At 41.8% G+C, this 16,940-nt stretch overlaps 1 protein-coding gene across 1 annotated transcript in view; it reads right to left on the reverse strand.

Annotated features, from left to right (window-relative positions):
- RCAN2 (regulator of calcineurin 2) overlaps positions 1–16,940 on the reverse strand; it is a 223,657-nt gene that overhangs the window by 98,017 nt on the left and 108,700 nt on the right. The gene's annotated exons all lie outside the window — the stretch shown is intronic.

A 16,940-nucleotide genomic window follows, 5' to 3' on the forward strand; every position in this document is an offset into this window, starting at 1 on the left:
ACCCGAGACTTTGAACTTGTCCAATGGCCTTTACAGTCTCTTTTCCTGATTGTGAACCCCTGAAGGGCAGGGCTGGGGATAATTCATCTTTATATCTTGAGACTTCAGCCGCATGTCTGGCATGAGAAGGCAGTAATTGTTTAATGTATGAACAAACCAAACGGGAACAGCCTTCACAGCAGAAGTGAGCAAAGGAAAAAAAAAAAGAAAAACCCAAATCGTTTTCATTTTATCATTGGTTATAGAAATACTGGTAGAATGAACTGACATTCTGGCAGGATCTATGCCCAGTACAGTGCAGGTGCGTCGTCTGTGGCTATCAGCAGTCATGATTTGTAACAGATTGGTGCCTTTCTAACCCAAGACTGGACAAAGTGGTCAAATTTTGCAGCCAGATGAGAAAGGTGACCTTTCAGACTGAAGGCATAGAAGTTTTCTGGTTGATCCTCATTTTGGGTTACATGTGAGTCTAATGAAAGTGAAAGAAAGTGAGTCTAATCAGTTCAGCTCAGTTCAGTTCAGTTGCTCAGTAGTGTCCGACTCTGCGATTCCATGCACTGCAGCACACCAGGCTTCCCTGTCCATCACCAGCTCCCGGAGCTTGCTCAAACTTATGTCCATCGAGACAGTGATGCCATCCAACCATCTCATCCTCTGTCGTCCCCTTCTCCTCCTGCCCTCAATCTTTCCCAGCATCAGGGTCTTTTCCACTGAGTCAGTTCTTGGCATTAGGTGGCCAAAGTATTGGAGTTTCAGCTTCAACATCAGTCCTTCCAATGAATATCCAGGACTGATTTCCTTTAGGATTGACTGGTTTGATCTTTTTGATCTTCTTGCAGTCCAAGGGACTCTCAAGAGTCTTCTCCAACACCACAGTTCAAAAACATCAATTCTTTGGTACTCAGCTTTCTTTATACTCCAACTCTCACATCTATATATGACTACTGGAAAAACCATAACTTTGACTAGACGGACCATTGTTGGTAAAGTAATGGCTCTGCTTTACAATATGCTGTCAAGTTGATCATAGCTTTTTTCCAAGGAGCAAGCATCTTTTAATTTCATGGCTGCAGTCACCATCTGCAGTGATTTTGGAGCCCAAGAAAATAATCTCTCACTGTTTCCATTGTTTCCCCATCTGTTTGCCATGAAGTGATGGGACTGGATGCCATAATCTTAGTTTTCTGAATGTTGAGTTTTAAGCCAACTTCTTCACTCTCTTCTTTCACTTTCATCAAGAGGCTCGTTAGTTCTTCTTCACTTTCTGCCATAAGGGTTGTGTCATCTGCATATCTGAGGTTACTGATATTTCTCCCAGTAATCTTGATTCCAGCTTGTGCTTCATCCAGCCAAGCATTTCACATCATGTACTCTGCATATAAGTTAAATAAGCAGGGTGACAATATATAGCCTTGACATACTCCTTTCCCGATTTGGAACCAGTCTGTTGTTCCATGTAGAACTGTAGCTTCTTGACCTGCATACAGATTTCTCAGGAGGAAGGTTAGATGGTTTGGTATTCCCATTCCTTTCAGAATTTTCCACAGTTTGTTGTGATCCACACAGTCAAAGGCTTTGGCATAGTCAATAAAGCAGAAACAGAAGTTTTTCTGGAACTCTCTCGCTTTTTCGATAATCCAATGGATGTTGGCAATTTGATCTCTGGTTCCTCTGCCTTTTCTAAATCCAGCTTGAACATCTGGAAGTTCACAGTTCACATACTATTGAAGCCTGGCTTGGAGAATTTCGAGCATTATTTTGCTAGCATGTGAGATGAGTGCAATTGTACAGTAGTTTGAACAATCTTTGGCATTGCCTTTCTTTGGGATTGGAATGAAAACTGATCTTTTCCAGTCCTGTGGCCACTGCTGAGCTTTTCAAATTTGCTGGCATATTGAGTGCAGCACTTTCACAGCATCATCTTTTCGCACATCATCATCTTTTCATCTTTGAAATAGCTCAACTGGAATTCCATCACCTCAACTAGCTTTCTTCGTAGTGATGCTTCCTAAGCATCACTGGACTTCACATTCCAGGATGTCTGGCTCTAGGTGAGTGATCACACTGCCGTGGTTATCTGGGTCATGAAGATCTTCTGTGTATAGTTCTTCTGTGTATTCTTGCCACCTCTTCTTAATATCTTCTTAGTTTTTCATACTAACTAATATGTCAGTTTTTCATACCATTTCTGTCCTTTATTATGCCCATCTTTGCATGATATGTTCCTTTGGTATCACTAATTTTCTTAAAGAGATCTCTAGTCTTTCCCATTCTATTATTTTCCTCTGTTTCCTTGCACTGATCACTGAGGAAGGCTTTCTAATCTCTCTCCTTGCTATTCTTTGGAACTCTGCATTCATTGGGTATATCTTTCCTTTTATCCTTCGCCTTTAGCGTCTCTTCCTTCCTCAGCTATTTGTAAGGCCTCCTCAGACAATCATTTTGCCTTTTTGTATTTCTTTTTCTTGGGGATGGTCTTGATCACTGCCTCCTGTACAATGTCACGTACTTCCATCCATAGTTCTTCGGGCACTCTATCAGTTCTAATCCCTTGAATCTATTTATCACTTCCACTGTATAATCATAAGGGATTTGATTTAGGTCATACCTGAATGGCCTAGTAGATTTCCCTACTTTCTTCAATTTAAGTCTGAATTTGCCAATAAGGAGTTCATGATCTGAGCCACAGTCAGCTCCCAGTCTTGTTTATGCTGACTGTACAGAGCTTCTCCATCTTTGGCTTCAAAGAATATAATCAATCTGATTTTGGTATTGACCATCTGGTGATGTCCTGTCTTTTGTGTTGTTGGAAGAGGATGTTTGCTATGACCAGTGTGTTCTCTTGGCAAAACTCTGTTAGCCTTTGACCTGCTTCATTTTGTACTCCAAGGCCAGATTTGCCTGTTACTCCAGGTATCTCTTGACTTTCTACTTTTGCATTCCAGTCCCCTATAATGAAAAGGACATCTTTTTTGGGTATTAGTTCTAGAAGGTCTTGTAGATCTTCACAGAACTCTTCAACTTCAGCTTCTTCAGCATTACTGGTTGGGGCATAGACTTGGATTGCTGGATATTGAATGTTTGCCTTGGAAATGGACAGAGATCATTCTGTCATTTTTGAGATGCATCCATGTACTGCATTTCAGACTCTTTTGTTGACTATGATGGCTACTCCACTTCTTCTAAGGGATTCCTGCCCACAGTAGTAGATATAATGGTCATCTGAGTTAAATTTGCCCATTCCAGTCCATTTCAGTTCACTGATTCCTAAAATGTTGATGTTTACACTTTCCATCTCCTGTTTGATCACTTCCAATTTGCCTTGATTCATGGACCTAACGGTCTAGGTTCCTATGCAATATTACTCTTTACAGCATCGAACTTAACTTCCATCACCAGTCACATCCACAGGTGTTGTTTTTGTTTTGGGTCTGTTTCTTCATTCTTTCTGGAGTTATTTCTCCACTAATCTCCAGCAGCATACTGGGCACCTACTCACCTGGGGAGTTCATCTTTCAGTGTCCTATCTTTTTGCCTCTTCATGCTGTTCATGGGATTCTCAAGGCAAGAATACTGAAGTGGTTTGCCATTACCTTCTCCAGTGGACCACACTTTGTCAGAATTCTCCACCATGACCCGTCCATCTTGGGTGGCCCTACATGGCATGGCTCATAATTTCATTGAGTTAGACAAGGCTGTGATCCATGTGATTAATGAAATCAGCTTACCAATAGAAATATTTAGACTGATGAAACTGTGTGTGTGTGTGTGTACAGTACTTACTGTGTTGTCTAAGGCACTGTGGGGAGTATGAAATTATGTTAACAGATAATTCAACTAACAGTTTCTGAGTGATGACTATGTACAGAGCTCTACCAGCTGCTCTGAAGGATAAAATGATGAGATACCTCTAAAATGATGAATAAGTAAAATTCACTATCCTCAAGGGCCTTGAAATTCAGAGGAGAAGATAAGACATGGAGACAAACACCTACACAACACAGCAATGGTGGCGGTGGCAAAGGCCGGCAGATGGCACTTGGTGGGAGCACTGGAGAAAGAGCAATGGTTGCTGAAGGGACCTGGGGCAGATGAGCCTCAAGGAGCAGGACTTGACTTCTGCTCTGATCTTCAAACACAGGTAAAAACGTCAGACAGAGAAGGGGTGAGGAGAGCCCCCCAGGCAGGAGGTGCAGACTAGAAATATCCAGAGCAAAGGAAAAATACAGGGATTCCCCTGGTGGTCCAACAGTTAAGAGTCCACCTTGCAACGCAGGGGACACCAACTCCATCTCTGGTCCAGGAAGATCCCACATATTGCAGAGCAACTAAGACCAGGCACCATAACTATTGAAGCCACGTGCTGCAACTACTGAAGCCCGGGTGCCCTGGAATCCGTGCTCTGCAACGAGAGGGCTACAATTCAGAGGTTAAGTCTAGCACACAGGTCCACAGCTGATCAAAGAGCAACAAGGCAGTAGGGACGATCCATTATAACCATCTCTCTGTTTACTTGTAGGGTTTTGTGAATTATTTCACACTTTCTGTTTAAGGAAGAGCTACAAAGGTTACTCGGGGCTTTCCTGGGGGCTCAGTGGTAAAGAATCCACCTGCCAAAGCAGGAGATGCAAGAGGAACACCAGCTCAATCCCTGAGTTGGGAAGAGCCCCTGGAGGACTAAACGGCAATTCCTTCCAGTATTCTTGCCTGGAAAAACCCTATGGACGGAGGAGCTTGGCAGGCTACAGTCCATAGGGTCACAAAGAGTCGGACACAGCTAAGCGACTGAGCACACACATAAAGGTTAAACGTGCTATTTAAGAGAAAGAGTCTTGCTCTGACACACCTTGGCAGGAGGACATTAGTCTCTCCAGGAAATAAGGCCTCACCTCAAATTGTAAAATAGGTATTCTAGAGGCTTCCCTGGTAGCTCGGTGGTAAAATATTTCGCCTGTCAATGCAGGGGGCACAGGTTCGATCCCTGGTCTGGAAAGATTTCACATACCATGGATCAACCAAGCCCATGTGACGCAGCTGCTGAGCGTGCGCTCTAGAGCCCAGCAGCCAAAACTGAAGAAGCCCACACACGCTAGGGCCGGCGCTCTGCAACAAGAGAAGCCGCCAAATGAGAAGCCCCCGTTCTCTGCAACTAGAGAAAAGCCTGCGCAGCAACCAAGACCCAGCACAGCCAAAAAGAAACACATAAAGTAGAAATATTTTTTTTTTAATAGATAGAAACATAGCTTCAGTTTCTCCTTTTCAGTTTGTTTCTTTCCTGGAGGCTCTCGTACTCCTGAGTCCACTAACTTCATACATTCCTCTTTGAAAATATCTTTTCAAGGACACATTTCTCAATTCATTTCTATTAGCATGAAATGACTGGTAACTTATAGTATTACCTGTCATAGAGGAATCTGCATGATGGGTAATATCAGGTTGGCCAAAATGTTCATTCAAGTTTTTCCATACGTTGCTTCAAAAACAAAAAGAATGAACTTTTTGGCCAGCTCAATATTATAGATCAAATTTTATATTGAGTAAATAGTGTTTTTAGGGTGAAATTACAGGCATCGAGAGCAAGTAGTGATTTTGAAATAAAATTATTGGATTTTTAATAGGTTGGTTCAACAAACTGGCTATACTATTCAACTGTTTACACAAAACACTTTTCTATAGATCAGAATCCCTAGGACACTTCCCTGTTGAAATCGTGCCCTATTTCTCCAGATAGAAGGCATTTTTGATGGCTGGGGGATGACTGGCAGCCTGTATATAAGCACTGGGCTATGGCTACAAGGTCCTATGAACCCTGGCTCTTGTCTGCTCTCCCATCTCAGCCCATCATTTCTCCTTTTCCTCTCCAAATCCTAGATTAACTGGTCTTCTTTGGATTCCAAAAACAAACAAGCAAACAAACAAAATGCCAAGCTCTTTCTAATCTCAGGGACTTTGCCCTTGCTATTGCCTTTGTCAAAAAAATATCCAGATCTCTGCATGGCTGGCTCCTTCTTCCCAGGCTCATCTCAGCTCAGAGGTCATCTCCTTGGAGAAGTCTTCCCTGCTCACCTAAATAAAAATACGTGTGTCCATGTGTGCATGCACGTGCACACACACAGACTCAAACACTATCCGGCATCTTCTCTCTAATTTTATTCATAGCACTTTTCACTGTCTGAAGCTATTCCCTTAATTCTTGACTTGTTCTCTACAACCCCAGCTAGAATGTAATCTAGTTTTTTTGAGCATTACTTTACTAGCGTGTGAGATGAGTGTAACTGTGTGGTAGTTGGAGCATTCTTTGGCATTGCCTTTCTTTGGGATTGGAATGAAAACTGACCTTTTCTAGTCCTGTGGACACTGCTGAGTTTTCCAAATTTGCTGGCATATTGAGTGCAGCACTTTCACAGCATCATCTTTCAGGATTTGAAACAGCTCACCTGGAATTCCATCACCTCCACTAGCTTTGTTTGTAGTGATGCTTTCTAAGGCCCACTTGACTTCACATTCCAGGATGTCTGGCTCTAGGTGAGTGATCACACCATTGTGATTATCTGGGTCGTGACGCTCTCTTTTGTACAGTTCTCCTGTGTATTCTTGCCACCTCTTCTTAATATCTTCTGCTTCTGTTAGGTCCATACCATTTCTGTCCTTTATCGAGCCCATCTTTGCATGAAATGTCCCCTTGGTATCTCTAATTTTCTTGAAGAGATCTCTAGTCTTTCCCATTCTGTTGTTTTCCTCTATTTCTTTGCATTGATTGCTGAGGAAGGCTTTCTTATCTCTCCTTGCTATTCTTTGGAACTCTGCATTCAGATACTTATATCTTTCCTTTTCTTCTTTGCTTTTTGCTTCTCTTCTTTTCACAGCTATTTGCAAGACCTCCTCAGACAGCCAATTTGCTTTTTTGCATTTCTTTTCCATGGGGATGGTCTTGATCCCTGTCTCCTGTACAATGTCATGAACCTCTGCCCATAGTTCATCAGGCACTCTGTCTATCAGATCTAGTCCCTTAAATCTATTTCTCACTTCCACCGTATAATCATAAGGGATTTGATTTAGGTCATACCTGAATCGTCTAGTGGTTTTCCCTACTTTCTTCAATTTAAATCTGAATTTGGCAATAAGGAGTTCATGATCTGACAGAATGTGGTCCACTGGAGAAGGGAACAGCAAACCACTTTAGTATTCTTGCCTTGAGAACTCCATGAACAGTATGAGAAGGCAAAATGATAGGATACTGAAAGAGGAACTCCCCAGGTCAGTAGGTGCCCAATATGCTACTGGAGATCAGTGGAGAAATAACTCCAGAAAGAATGAAGGGATGAAGCCAAAGCAAAAACAATACCAAGCTGTGGATGTGACTGGTGATAGAAGCAAGATCCAATGCTATAAAGAGCAATATTGCATAGGAACCTGGAATGTCAGGTCCATGAATCAAGGCAAATTGGAAGTGGTCAAACAAGAGATGGCAAGGGTGAACACCGACATTCTAGGAATCAGCGAACTAAAATGGACTGGAATGGGTGAATTTAACTCAGATGACCATTATATCTACTACTGTGGGCAGGAATCCCTCAGAATAAATGGAGTAGCCATCATGGTCAACAAAAGACTCTGAAATGCAGTACTTGGATGCAATCTCAAAAACGACAGAATGATCTCTGTTCGTTTCCAAGGCAAACCATTCAATATCATGGTAATCCAAGTCTATGCCCCAACCAGTAAAGCTGAAGAAGCTGAAGTTGAACGGTTCTATGAAGACTTACAAGACCTTTTAGAACTAACACCCAAAAAAGATATCCTTTTCATTATTGGGGACTGGAATGCCAAAGTAGGAAGTCAGAAAACACCTGGAGTAACAGGCAAATTTGGCCTTGGAGTTTGGAATGAAGCAGGGCAAAGGCTAATACAGTTTTGCCAAGAGAACGCACTGGTCATAGCAAACACCCTCTTCCAACAACACAAGAGAAGACTCTACACATGGACATCACTAGATGGTCAACACTGAAATCAGATTGATTACATTCTTTGCAGCCAAAGATGGAGAAGCTCTATACAGTCAGCAAAAACAAGACCGGGAGCTGACTGCGGCTCAGATCATGAACTCCTTATTGGCAAATTCAGACTTAAATTGAAGAAAGTAGGGAAAACCAATAGACCATTCAGGTATGACCTAAATCAAACCCCCTTTTACCTGTTGCTCCTACTAGTTAGATCCTGGGGCTTAGTAGATTTGGGTTGGGAAGACTCCTTCATGGATAGTGTTGTGTACTTAGCGGGTAGGTAACTAGTGTAATTAGTGCATAGGTAATGCCTGACCATCTCTTTTTGTGGAATTAGTAGTCTTTTATGCTCAACGCTTAGATTCACTCTTTCATTAGAAGCTGCGGAATGATGGTGTCCCCTCGGGGCTTCCCTGGTGGCTCAGATGGTAAAGAATCTGCCTGTAATGTGGAGGCCCAGGTTCAATCCCTGGGTCAGGAAGATCCCCCGGAGAAGGAAGTAGCTACCCACTCCAGTACTCTTGCCTAGAGAATCCCATGGACAGAGGAGCCTGGTGGGCTACAATCCTTGAGATCCCAAAGGGTTGGACACACTGAGTGACTAACACTTTCACTTCATTTATTCATGGAATGCTTCCGGTACAAGGAACCACTTCCTATCTACCATGGAGTTATCCTGAGTTTGTGTTTTGTAAGACAGACAAAATACACACTTGATTCTTTTCCTCTATTAACTAGCTTTTATTTTTTTTAATGACTTGCTCCCATTATCCTTCAAAGAAGACCACTGAACAATTTTTACTTTATTAAGCATCATCATGAGCTCACAGACTAAACAGACTGGATGGGTTTAAATTCACTGTCATTTTATCTTACTGATGCTTAAATTGCTGGTGAGGATATAATCAGGTTGGCTTCTGTGTCCTTTTGACACAATCTCAGTCTTCTTTGAGGGTTACCTCACCATCTGGCAGGACAAGATGTTCCAGACTCATCCTGTCCATTTCCTGCCCCAGATAAGGAATCAGCCATTTCTTTCTCAGTTTCATTTAGTATTTCAACATATTTCAAGATCATAATCTGTGGACTTTGAGATGTTCTTTGCACTGACTTGGTTATTATTTACAAGACTTCTTAGTGGCCTGAACTAGAAAATATATAATGTGTTTTATTTATTTATTTTTTAATAATAAGGTCTTACTTTTAAACTTTTTAAAATTTATTTTGTAATTGAAGTATAGTTGAATTTGTTGTTGTTGTTGCTATTCAGTTGCTGAGTTGTATCCAACTCTTTGCTACCCCATGGACTGCAGCACACCAGGCTTCCCTGTCCTTCCCTATCTTCTGGACTTTGCTCAAATTCATGTCCACAATATGTTTTAAAGATGACATGCATCATGAGTTCAGACTGATAATTCAAAAACAAATCCAGAATTTTTTAATCTCACATCTGTATCCTCTCTTTTCCACATCAAATATCTTGTTTCTTACCAGTAATATAATTACTCATGTGCCTTATTCCATACTACAATACACAGCAACTTCAGAATCACAATAATCACTAGGAAAATAGTAAGATTTCCCCCCAGCTCTTTTTGTCCTAGGGATATACCCATAAGGCTGCTAGCAATTCCCCTGCAGTGACAGAAGCTCAGGACTGTATCTAGCCATGCTCTTTTCACCATAAAGCCACTTTCAGACAGAAACTGACAGAAAAAGTGGAGGAAGTCTTGGAAGCACTGGAGTCATGGTTTCCAGCTGTTCCCAAGGCCCGGGGCACCTGTCCTTCCATGAATCTCCTCAGTCAGCTCTTCCCTTGGTGATGTCCATATCCTAATATTATCCCAGCCAATGCCTCCCTTTTCCCCCAAACTAATTCAGATATTGTTTCTGTCACTAACAATCAAAAAAGTCCTAGCTCACTCTGTCTCTCTCTCTCTCTCTCTCTCTCACACACACACACACACACACCCCTAGCATAACAGATGAGTCACTCATCAGGAACCACATTTTCAGGTCTCTGAACTGTCCCTTGGGAACCCTCCTCCCCCTGATTAGACTTAAGGTGAGGGAGCTGCCACCCTCTAACCCTCCCTCTTGAGGTAACAGCAGGAGTCCCAGGATGGAGTTCTATTAAGAAAACCTGCTCACAGAACCACTTGGCGATTCTCCCTATCAATCCCTCCTTTCAGACTTCAGAGCGATCTAACTAGTTTCCAGACTCCTGCTTTGTAAATCCACATATTGGTCTGATACTTACCTCTGTCCGAAATGTCATATTTAGTGTTTCATCACACCTCAGCTGAAACTTGAAATTCATCATCCCATTACACTATCACTAACTTGGGACAAAACTTGTGGAGTCACTCTGCAAAAATTCACGAACATTATTCTATTTAAACTTTACAACAGATCCCATTTCCTAGTGAGGAAGTCATCTGCCCATCCATTCATCCTCATCCATCCATCCATCCAATGGCTAGTGAGTCTACTATGGACCCAGCACACAGGAAGGCACTGGCCATAGAAAGATGGCAAGTTATTCTCCTTTTCCTCAAGGAGGTCATTGTAAAGGGAGGAAAGAATCACAATATGGTTGACATGATACGATACATGATATGACGCTGTGATGTATTTGCTACAAATGATGTGGATACAAGGTATAGTATGAGCACAGGAGAAGTATAAGTTTGCCATATGCAACAGGAGTTAGAAAAGCTTTCCCCGAGGAAGGAATGTTTGGCTAAACTTTGAAAAATAAGCATTTTTCTAGTTATCCAGCCAGGCAGACAAGTAGGGAGGTGACATTTTAAGTATAGGTAGGGGCTTGGGCTGATGTAGTAAGGTAAGAGAGTGAGTGGCCCAGTATTGATGCACACAAAATCGCCGATGGAGTTAGGGATTAAAGGTGGGGATCCATGGAAAATGCAGCTAGACTGCTAGGCAGGGGCCTGACCATGAAGAGCTTTGTGAGTTATTGGTAGAAATTTAAACTTTATTCCATAGGAATAATGACCCAGTGGAGGCTACAACAGTAGCTTCTTGGCTCTCCCTGTCTCTAATTTTACTGCCATTGAATTCATCCTGCAGAAAATCTGTGGCCAGGGAAAATTTCCTACTAAGAAAAATTATATTCTTTCTATGAGTGTGTCAGTCAGTTCAGTTGGTCAGTCGTGTCTGACTCTTTGTGACCCCATGGATTGCAGCATGCCAGGCCTCCCTGTCCATCACCAACTCCTGGAGCTTACTCAAACTCATGTCCATCGAGTCAGTGATGCCATCCAACCATCTCATCCTCTGTCGTCCCCTTCTCCATAAGTGTGTGCTGTGTGCTAAGTCACTTCAGTCGTGCCCGACTCTGCACACTGTGGACTGTAGCCCACCAGGCTCTCTTCGGCCCATGGGATTCTCCAGGCAAGAATACTGAAGGGGGTTGCCATTTCCCTCTCCAGGAGATCCTCCTGACCTAGGGATTGAACCCCATGTCTCCTAAGTCTTCTACACTGGCAGGCGGGTTCTTTACCACTAATGCCACCTGGGAAGCCGTGAGAGTGGAGCTTCACGTTGGAACCAGGGGCAGCAAATAAGCATGGGATTCTAGTAAGGGAATGTTGGAAATCTAATGGGCAAATAGGCTCCTGAGACCTTGCAGCGGGAATTTCTCGCACTACCTTAGTGGAAGGCAAGCTCTCTCCACTAAAATAATGCGTATTACTTCCACATACATAATGCACATAAATCCATTATAGCTCTTATCTCCCTGTAGGGTTTAAATGTTTTATTGTCCCCTCAGCACTTAGCACGTTGCCAGGCATAATGCATGCAATCAAGACGATGTCTGATCAGTGAATCAAAGAATGTATGAATAAGAAACAAGACGAGCTGAGGCCAACCCCACTTCTTTTCATGAATGGGTTATTTTTGAGTCATATATGAGTAGCGGCTCCGTCAGCTTTAGTCTTTGGTGCTTAGCATAAAGTTTCCTACCCTACCACCCTACTCATCAAGTTTTGAGAGTTCTAGCAATGTAAACTGGAAGAACTGATAAGAAGCATAACCATGAAGGCTCAGACATATATGATATGTACTAAGTCACTTTAGTCATGTCTGACTCTTTGCAACCCTATGGACTGTAGATACCAGGCTCCTCTGTCCATGGGATTCTCCAGGCAAAAATAATGATGTGGGTTGCCATTTCCTCCTCGAGGGGATCTTCCTAACCCAGGGATTGAACCCGTGTCTCTTAAGCCTCCTGCATTGTCAGGTGGGTCCTTTACCACTACCTGGGAAGACCAGAAGCCTCAGACATACTTATGTATATAAGGAGAGATGGCTGAAGGTCCACTGAGCTTTGTGTTCCTTCCACAATACAGAGCCATTTCTGGAAAGTGGCTTCCCAACTGGGGCTACGATTTCGTCTGCCTGAGTTCCGTCCAGTGGAATGGGAACAGAATGAATGCCACTTACAGGCCTGGCCCATAAGAACCTCCAGCTGAACTCATTTCTTTTCTTCAACTTGATCTTTGGAGTTGAAGATGATGGAGTCTTTATTAGCTTAGGTCTCTGAATGACTGCATGGATTGCACTCCTCTTTCCTTCACCCTCTTCCCCATCACACTGCCAATGGGGTTTACATGAGTTGGAAATAAACCTCTCTTCCTGTAAGCCCCTAAGACTTGAGGGCATATTGGCAAGAGAAGGCAGCATTACTTTAACTAATACAGCATGTGTGCGTGTACGTGTCCATGTTGAAGTATGCACTGAGAATGTAAAATCCAATTTTATACAGAACCAAATACCAAATGGAGATACGACTAGAAGTAAGATGATTTAATCCTGAAATGTGGAAGATCTTTCATTTTAAATTGAGTTTGAATGTCTTAAATTAGCAAATGAGCAGGTAATCATATTGTTATTTGATCTATCATGTGTCAAGACAGAGACCAAGGGAATAAATGGAGTTTGAGAAGAGCTGAAAAGCAGAGAAGATCAAATGAATGAGATCAGAAAAGGTTTCCTGGGAAAAATTCATAATTTTTAAAAATAGCCGAATTAGTCATACATGCTGATTATGATCAGTAAGATTTCAAATAAATAAATCATCAGGATTATGTGTAAGAAACATAAATTAGGAATAACTAGAAGGACATTATGATTACATCACTGGATTTTGGCAAGCTACAGACTGCTAATGCCTGCACTTTAAGAAGATTCCATCTGCCTAAAAACGGCAGGTAAGCACATCAAATGACTTGCTCTGTATTTCTAACCACTCTAGGGCCAGCCTAAGAAGGAAGGCATCTGAAAAAGTAAGTTTTCCTTCACAACCTGTATTTCTTTTATTTTCCCTCCCTTTTCAAGGAGAGGTTTTGGTAAATCAAAAGCTAAGTCAGGGACTTCCTTGGTGGTCCGGTAGTTAAGACTCCATGCTCCCAATGCAGGGGTCTTGAGTTCGATCCCTGGTTAGGGAACCAGATACCATATGGTGCAACTAAGAGCTCACATGCAGAATGAAGATCAGAGACCCTGCATGTAGCAACTAAGACCTGACACAGTCAAATAAATAATAAATAAATATTAAATAATAGCTAGGACAGAGGAAGGCAAAGAGAGTTAAGAAGCCATGTGGAGTACAATGGAGTATTAGCCATAGAGAAGAACAAATTTGAGTCAGATGTAGTGAAGTGGACGTACCTAGAGCCTGTTATACAGAGTGAAGTAAGTCAGAAAGAGAAAAACACATATTGTGTATTAATACATATACATAGAATCTAGAAAAATGGTACTGATGGACCTATGTGCAGGGAAGAAATGGAGATGCAGATGTAGAGAATGGACTTGTAGACACACAGAGGGAAGGATAAACCGAGAAAGTAGCACTGGCATATGAACACTGCTGCTGCCGCTGCTACGTCGCTTCAGCCGTGTCCGACTCTGTGCGACCCCATAGATGGCAGCCCACCAGGCTCCCCCGTCCCTGGGATTCTTCAGGCAAGAACACTGGAGTGGGTTGCCATTTCCTTCTCCAATGCATGAAAGTGAAAAGTGAAAGTGAAGTCGCTCAGTCGTGTCCGAATCTCAGCGACCCCATGGACTGCAGCCTTCCAGGCTGCTCCATCCATGGGATTTGCCAGGCAAAAGTACTGGAGTGGGTATCATGTATAAAATAGACAACTAGTGGGAAGCTGCTGTATAGCACGGGGAACCCAGCATGGTGCTCTGAGACCTAGAGGGGTGGGGGAGGCTCAAAAGGGAGGGGATACATATGTAATTATGACTGGTTCACATTGTTGTACGGCAGAAACCAACACAACATTGTAAAGCAATCATACCCCAATTACAAACTTTTAAGAAATCTCTTAAAATGTTGGAGAAGAAAAGAGAGAAGCCACATGGAAATACACAAAAGGGAAGCTTCTAGTATCAGACAGCAGACTGATTATCCACATTCGCACCACCTAGATTGGGCTTTGGGTGGGGTGTGTCTGTCGTGCAAGGCAATACCTTTGGAAATTTCAAAGGTTTTGAGAAATCAAACTCTTTCTTTGACAACCATATATCATTTGAGTGTTTTCACAGAGCTGGAGAGTCAAGAGGAGAGAAACTAAGAAGCTGGCAATAGAGGATTTTCTCTAGGCCCAAGCCAACAAGGGGGAAGAGATTTTCAGGTTACCTTCAGTAGTATGGCAAGCCATACTTCATCAAAATAGGTAAGGAGAAAGTCTCAGGACAAACACTATACAAAAGAATTTTTAAATGGACACTGTTATATTTAAAATGGACAATCAACAAGGACCTACTGTATAGCACAGGGAACTCTGTTCAATGCTATGTAGCTGCCTGGGTGGGAGGGGAGTTTGGAGGAGAATGGATACGTGTATATGTACAGCTGTGTCCCTTCCCTGTTCACCTGAAACTATCACAACATTGTCAGTCAGTTATACTCTAACACAAAATCAAAAGCTGTAAAAACTGTGCATTGGGAACAATTTTCTTTGTGCTGTGTCTCTGGGACACACGGTATGGAGAGATGGAGAAAAAATGTAGATTTCTAATAGTAGAATCATAAGCAACCTTATCAAAGAGGAAGTTTTCATGAAGCATGGCTCTGGGATATGCATTTGAAATTCTAGTGTTACTATTTTTGGCATATATGGAGTTTTCAATACTCCGTTGGTGAAAATATAATTTGGAATCATCTTTCTGAAATGAAGGAGGCTTTAAAAAATAAATGAAGTACATAGAAATTTCCATTCTGGTTAAAGGTAGAAAGTTGCAGGAAACCATTATGCTAGTCTCTCAAAAAGAATACGAACTACACAATCACAGATTTTTAAAAACCCTTAAGAGAGCTGATGAAAAAGAAAACTAAGTGAACTAAATTCCATATAGCAAAAGCTCTTCTCATGAGAGAAGAGAGGCGTGTCTGGTTTTACCTTTCGAGTAATAGTGGGAAAAAGAAGAATTCACTAGACACAGGTGTAAGGAGGAACCAGATGGGTTCCTAGCAAACTTTTATGGTTTTATGTGGGCTGGAATAATGGCTTAGAATCCCAAAGAGCCCCAGACAAACAGTAAGTCAGTAAAGTCACTACTTTATCCAGACAAAAACTAAAATAAGGCAAAAGAGATCTGTGGGATAATATACTTTGACAGATGCATAACCAGAGTCCCCAAAGCAGAAGAGAGGATAATGTAGACTAAACAGTCATTCCCTTTTCCAGGGGATCTTCCCAACCCAGGGACCAACCCCATGTCTCCTGCATTATACACAGTTTCTTTACCGTCTGAGCCACCTGGGAAGCCCTGTAAGATAATGGCCAAGATTTTCTCCAAATCAATTAAAATGTCAATGTATAAATTCAAGAAGTTCATTAAACTCTAAGAAGATCAAAGCTAGACATATCATGGATAAATTCCTAAAATTCAAAATTAAAGAGAAGGTATTAAAAGCAGGAAGAGGAAAAAGAGATATTACAACAATAGGAATTAAGACTGATTTCTTTTGTCAAACAATAATGGCCAAAATTGGGCTTCCCAGGTGGCACTAGTGGTAAAGAATTCCCTGCCAATACAGGTGATGCAAGGCATGCAGTTTCAATCCCTGGATCAGGAAGATCCCCTGGAGCAGGAAATGGCCCCCTACTGCAATATTCTTGCCTGGAAAACTTCATGGGCAGAGAACCCTGGCGGGTTACAGGCCATGGGGCCACAAAGAGCTGGACATGACTATGCAACTGAGCACACACACACTCACAGTGGTCGTAATACAACGGAACAACATATTTACTGTGAAGAAAGAAAAACAATAAACTGTCAACCAAGATTTTGATATCCAGCGAAAACAGCTTTCAGATATGAAAGCAAATCCTTCTCTGCTGCTTCTGAGAATGTAAAATAGTGCAGGCACTTGGGAAAACAGTTTGATAGTGTCTTAAGAAGTTAAAGATACAATTAAAATAAGACCCAGTAACCCCACTACTTGGTATCCACTCAGGAAAAATGAAGACCTATGTTGACACAAAGACTTGTATAAAAATGCTCATAGTAGTGTTATTATAATAGGCCCCAAGTGGAAACAATACCATTAACTGGTGAATGGAAAATCAAAATGTATATTCATACATTAAAACGCTTAAAAAGGAATAAACTACTGACATGTTGTAACATGGATAAACCTCATGAACATTATGTTAAGTGAAAATAAACAAAAGATCATATTATATATGATTCCATTTATATGAAATGGCCAAAAAAGTAGATTGATGTTTGCCTGCAGGTGTGGGTGAAAAAGAGAGTTGCCTGCAAATGGGCATAAAAAACTTTTTGAGGGGATGGAAACATTCTAAAACTGAATTATGGTGATGCTTGTACAATTCTGGAAGTTTACTAATAACTATTGAATTGTATGCTTAAAAACAGATGAAGTTATGGTAT

This window comes from Capricornis sumatraensis, chromosome 22 (assembly GCF_032405125.1).
Source record: "Capricornis sumatraensis isolate serow.1 chromosome 22, serow.2, whole genome shotgun sequence".
Classification (NCBI taxonomy): Eukaryota; Metazoa; Chordata; class Mammalia; order Artiodactyla; family Bovidae; genus Capricornis; species Capricornis sumatraensis.